The sequence below is a fragment of the Schistocerca serialis genome, chromosome 10 (genome assembly GCF_023864345.2).
Source record: "Schistocerca serialis cubense isolate TAMUIC-IGC-003099 chromosome 10, iqSchSeri2.2, whole genome shotgun sequence".
NCBI classification, from domain to species: Eukaryota; Metazoa; Arthropoda; class Insecta; order Orthoptera; family Acrididae; genus Schistocerca; species Schistocerca serialis.
Window position 1 is genome coordinate 236,720,384 of NC_064647.1, and position 6,312 is coordinate 236,726,695.

The following is a 6,312-nucleotide window of genomic DNA, read 5'->3' on the forward strand; positions in this document are numbered from 1 at the left end:
CACATTTTCAGCATGTCCCCAATGAAATACATCAACGCCTGTTTGCAGCTAGGGTGTCCATTTAATTATAATTTCATCAAATAAAACAGCCTTGCAAATGGTACTTTGGCAAATCTTCCCACTTACTTTTCATCTGTCGAAAGAAATGTGAACACATATACGAATGTAAGGAGAAATATTGTAAAATGCATTAGTATGGTAACGGTTTCTGCACTAAAGGTTATTATTTTTTGAGGAATTCTAAACGCAGACCGTCACTCATGGACATCTGCCTAGAACTTCGAAAAAAATGGAACTTCTTGATTATAATAGCGCTAAAGTGGATCTCTTGCTAAGCTGCATTTCTACAGGCAAACGAAACCTAGCACATGCATACCCCCACATCTCTCTCCCAGCCCAGCATGTGATTCCACGAAAGTGATTTAATTTTCTACTGCCACCGAACTCAACACAACGTCAACGGAAATGTCATACACGTGCAGCTGTAATTCCTTACAGAAACGGTAACGAAAGACAGTACCATAAACGCTGAGCACGAAAACGGATTTCTACATCGACATCTACATTTATACTCCGCAAGCCACCCAACTGTGTGTGGCGGAGGGCACTTTACGTGCCACTGTCATTACCTCCCTTTTATGTTCCAGTCGCGTACGGTCCGCGGGAAGAACGGCTGTCTGAAAGCCTCCGTGCGCGCTCGAATCTCTCTAATTTTACATTCGTGATCTCCTCGGGAGGTATAAGTAGGGGGAAACAATATATTCGATACCTCATCGAGAAACGCACCCTCTCGAAACCTGGGCAGCAAGCTACACCGCGATGCAGAGCGCCTCTCTTGCAGAGTCTGCCACTTGAGTTTGCTAAACATCTCCGTAACGCTATCACGCTTACCAAATAACCCTGTGACAAAAGCGCCGCTCTTCTTTGGATCTTCTCTATCTCCTTCGTCAACCCGATCTAGTACGGATCCCACACTGATGAGCAATACTCAAGTATAGGTCGAACGAGTGTTTTGTAAGCCACCTCCTTTGTTGATGGACTACATTTTCTAAGGACTCTCCCAATGAATCTCAACAAATAATTTGATATGATCATTCCACTTCAAATCGTTCCGCACGCATACTCCCAGATATTTTACAGAAGTAACTGCTACCAGTGTTTGTTCCGCTATCATATAATCATACAATAAAGGATCCTTCTTTCTATGTATTCGCAATACATTACATTTGTCTGTGTTAAGGGTCAGTTGCCACTCCTTGTACCAAGTGCCTATCCGCTGCAGATCTTCCTGCATTTCGCTACAATTTTCTAATGCTGCAACTTCTCTGTATACTACAGCATCATCCACGAAAAGCCGCATGGAACTTCCGACACTATCTACTAGGTCATTTATATATTTTGTGAAAAGCAATGGTTCCATAACACTCCCCTGTGGCACGCCAGAGGTTACTTCTAGGTCTGTAGACGTCTCTCCATTGATAACAACATGCTGTGTTCTGTTTGCTAAAAACTCTTCAATCCAGTCACACAGCTGGTTTGTTATTCCGTAGGCTCTTACTTTGTTTATCAGGCGACAGTGTGTAACTGTATCGAACGCCTTCCGGAAGTCAAGGAAAATGGCATCTACCTGGGAGGCTGTATCTAATATTTTCTGGGTCTCATGAACAAATAAAGCGAGTTGGGTGTCACACGATCGCTGTTTCCGGAATCCATGTTGATTCCTACAGAGTAGATTCAGGGTTTCCAAAAACGACATGATACGCGAGCAAAAAACAGTTCGACGTCAGAGATATAGGTCTATAGTTTTGCGCATCTGCTCGACGACCCTTCTTGAAGACTGGGACTACCTGTGCTCTTTTCCAATCATTTGGAACCTTCCGGTCCTCTAGAGACTTGCGGTACACGGCTGTTAGAAGGGGGGCAAGTTCTTTTGCGTACTCTGTGCAGAATCGAATTGGTATCCCGTCAGGTCCAGTGGACTTTTCTCTGTTGAGTGATTCCAGTTGCTTTTCTATTCCTTGGACACTTATATCTATGTCAGCCATTTTTTCGTTTGTGCGAGGATTTAGAGAAGGAACTGCAGTGCGGTCTTCCTCTGTGAAACAGCTTTGTAAAAAGGTGTTTGGTATTTCAGCTTTACGCGTGTCATCCTCTGTTTCAATGCCATCATCATCCCGGAGTGTCTGGATATGCTGTTTCGAGCCACTTACTGATTTAACGTAAGACCAGAACTTCCTAGGATTTTCTGTCAAATCGGTACATAGAATTTTACTTTCAAATCACTGAACGCTTCACGCATAGCCCTCCTTACGCTAACTTTGGCATCGTTTGGGTTCTGTTTGTCTGAGAGGTTTTGGCTGCGTTTAAATTTGCGGTGAACCTCTCTTTGCTTTCGCAGTAGTTTCCTAACATTTTTGTTGAACCACGGTGGGTTTTTCCCGTCCCTCACAGTTTTACTCGGCACGTACCTGTCTAAAACGCATTTTACGATTGCCTTAAACTTATTCCATATACACTCAACGTTGTCAGTGTCGGAACAGAAATTTTCGTTTTGATCTGTTAGGTAGTCTGAAATCTGCCTTCTATTACTCTTGCTACACAGATAAACCTTCCTTCCTTTTTTTATATTCCTATTAACTTCCATATTCAGGGATGCAGCAACGGCCTTATGATCACTGATTCCCTGTTCTGCACTTACAGAGTCGAAAAGTTCGGGTCTGTTTGTTATCAGCAGGTCCAAGATGTTATCTCCACGAGTCGGTTCTCTGTTTAATTGCTCGAGGTAATTTTCGGATAGTGCACTCAGTATAATGTCACTCGATGCTCTGTCCCTACCACCCGTCCTAAACATCTGAGTGTCCCAGTCTATATCTGGTAAATTGAAATCTCCACCTAAGACTATAACATGCTGTGAAAATTTATGTGAAATGTGTTCCAAATTTTCTCTCGGTTGTTCTGCCACTAACGCTGCTGAGTCGGGAGATCGGCAAAAGGAGCCAATTACACTCCTGGAAATTGAAATAAGAACACCGTGAATTCATTGTCCCAGGAAGGGGAAACTTTATTGACACATTCCTGGGGTCAGATACATCACATGATCACACTGACAGAACCACAGGCACATAGACACAGGCAACAGAGCATGCACAATGTCGGCATTAGTACAGTGTATATCCGCCTTTCGCAGCAATGCAGGCTGCTATTCTCCCATGGAGACGATCGTAGAGATGCTGGATGTAGTCCTGTGGAACGGCTTGCCATGCCATTTCCACCTGGCGCCTCAGTTGGACCAGCGTTCGTGCTGGACGTGCAGACCGCGTGAGACGACGCTTCATCCAGTCCCAAACATGCTCAATGGGGGACAGATCCGGAGATCTTGCTGGCCAGGGTAGTTGACTTACACCTTCTAGAGCACGTTGGGTGGCACGGGATACATGCGGACGTGCATTGTCCTGTTGGAACAGCAAGTTCCCTTGCCGGTCTAGGAATGGTAGAACGATGGGTTCGATGACGGTTTGGATGTACCGTGCACTATTCAGTGTCCCCTCGACGATCACAAGTGGTGTACGGCCAGTGTAGGAGATCGCTCCCCACACCATGATGCCGGGTGTTGGCCCTGTGTGCCTCGGTCGTATGCAGTCCTGATTGTGGCGCTCACCTGCACGGCGCCAAACACGCATACGACCATCATTGGCACCAAGGCAGAAGCGACTCTCATCGCTGAAGACGACACGTCTCCATTCGTCCCTCCATTCACGCCTGTCGCGACACCACTGGAGGCGGGCTGCACGATGTTGGGGCGTGAGCGGAAGACGGCCTAACGGTGTGCGGGACCGTAGCCCAGCTTCATGGAGACGGTTGCGAATGGTCCTCGCCGATACCCCAGGAGCAACAGTGTCCCTAATTTGCTGGGAAGTGGCGGTGCGGTCCCCTACGGCACTGCGTAGGATCCTACGGTCTTGGCGTGCATCCGTGCGTCGCTGCGGTCCGGTCCCAGGTCGACGGGCACGTGCACCTTCCGCCGACCACTGGCGACAACATTGATGTACTGTGGAGACCTCACGCCCCACGTGTTGAGCAATTCGGCGGTACGTCCACCCGGCCTCCCGCATGGCCACTATACGCCCTCGCTCAAAGTCCGTCAACTGCACATACGGTTCACGTCCACGCTGTCGCGGCATGCTACCAGTGTTAAAGACTGCGATGGAGCTCCGTATGCCACGGCAAACTGGCTGACACTGACGGCGGCGGTGCACAAATGCTGCGCAGCTAGCGCCATTCGACGGCCAACACCGCGATTCCTGGTGTGTCCGCTGTGCCGTGCGTGTGATCATTGCTTGTACAGCCCTCTCGCAGTGTCCGGAGCAAGTATGGTGGGTCTGACACACCGGTGTCAATGTGTTCTTTTTTCCATTTCCAGGAGTGTATTAATTTCATGTAGAAATCATTCGAGATGTGAAACAAATTGATAAAACGCAGCAGACTTTGAACTCAGGGCAGCTACCACAGCCCGGATACATCATTTTAAAAAAAGACCGTTTACATAAAGGACTTACAGCATAGGAGGTCTTATCTTTACAACAAGTTAAAAGTCCGGCCGGCCGGGGTGGCCGAGCGGTTCTAGGCGCTACAGTGTGGAACCGCGGGACCGCTACTATCGCAGGTTCGAGTCCTGCCTCGGGCATGGATGTGTGTGATGTCCTTAGGTTAGTTAGGTTTAAGTAGTTCTAAAGTCTAGGAGATTGATGACCTCCGATCTTAAGTCCCATAGTGCTCAGAGCCATTTGAACCAATAAAAGTCCTGTCGATAGAGGACGCAGAGTTCAAAAGGTAAATAAATGAGTAAAGTTGCTTTATAATTCCTTTTGAGCTATATTTATTGCTCTTCAGAAAAGCCAGATAAACTCATTCGAGATGAGATGGCAGCTTGTCTTAAGTTACAATCTACAATTTGAAACCTGGATGCGCGTTTACTGCTATGGTCGCAGGTTCCAATCCTGCGTCGGGCATGGATGTGTGCGATGTCCTTAGGTTAGTTAGGTTTAAGTAGTTCTAAGTTCTAGGGGACTGATGACCTCAGAAGTTAAGTCCCATAGTGCTCAGAACCATTTTGATGGTTATTCGCACACTGAGGTATAAAGAGCCGTAAATCCACCGACCAAATTTCATAACGATGCTGTGAAATCGAAAGTTTTCGTGCCTTTCATTAATGATGTTACTGACGGCATGGTGAAAATCGTGAAAAAACGGAACACCACGGTAATCTGGAAACTAACCCGGGAGGTAAGGATGAGATAAAATTGGCCAACGATGCTCGCAAACCGCTGGAAAAAACAGAAATTTGTAGGATTCTGTGCAGTTTTGGGGAGGTGTAGGTGTGTACTACAAAAAGAACGATCAAAAGACAACTAGTACAGCACAGGGGCAACTGTAGAAGGGGAGATACTGATAGATCAGGCTTTGCACCAAGGAGACCACCACATTCATTTTGGTAGGACTCAAGTACTCGCAGCCACAAGCGGGCTCCACGAAAGGGCATTCAGAGAGGCCATAGACATTGTCAAATGCGCCAGTTATCTCAACCAGAAAGAGGGGAGCGTGAGATCCATTGACGTCTGGATCCCGGTTCTGAAGTGTACCAGTTTTCCACCATGGTGTCCTAGCAATGGCGTAGAACGGCAACCAATAGCGCCCATTTACGCTCTGGTGTTCAAACCAAGTGACGTCACGCCACTGCACGGGAGCACGCGTGAACAGAGTTTCGCTGCAGTGAGTAGCCAGCGAGGGTGCGAATCGGACACTCTAGAAAAGCTATGGTCCGCCTTGAGAGTGTCCTTCGCAAATGGCGACGAAACTTTGTGTTTCGATGTGAAATCCATTCGACCGCAGCATGATGTGACATTTCCGGCCGCGAAAGTTTCCATTTTACAAAGTCTCTAGCCCGCCCCGGGCAACGGCCTTGCCGCAGTGGATACACCGGTTCCCGTCAGATCACCGAAGTTAAGCGCTGTCGGGCGTGGCCGGCACTTGGATGGGTGACCGTCCGGGCCGCCATGAGCTGTTGCCATTTTTCGGAGTGCACTCAGCCTCGTGATGCCAATTGAGGAGCTACTCGACCGAATAGTAGCAGCTCCGGTCAAAGAAAACCATCGTAACGACTGGGAGAGCGGTGTGCTGACCACACGCCCCTCCTATCTGCATCCTCATCTGAGGATGACACGGCGGTCGGATGGTCAGGATGGGCCACTTGTGGCCTGATGACGGATTGCTAGCCCGCCCCCACCTGATGGAGGGAGCGTCATCGGCGAGCTA

The 6,312-nt window shown here is 48.1% G+C and overlaps 1 pseudogene; it reads left to right on the forward strand.

The window, feature by feature from the left end:
- Window positions 1-5,949: 5,949 nt before the first annotated feature.
- Window positions 5,950-6,067, forward strand: LOC126425398 (5S ribosomal RNA; annotated as a pseudogene).
- The last annotated feature ends 245 nt before the right edge of the window (window positions 6,068-6,312 follow it).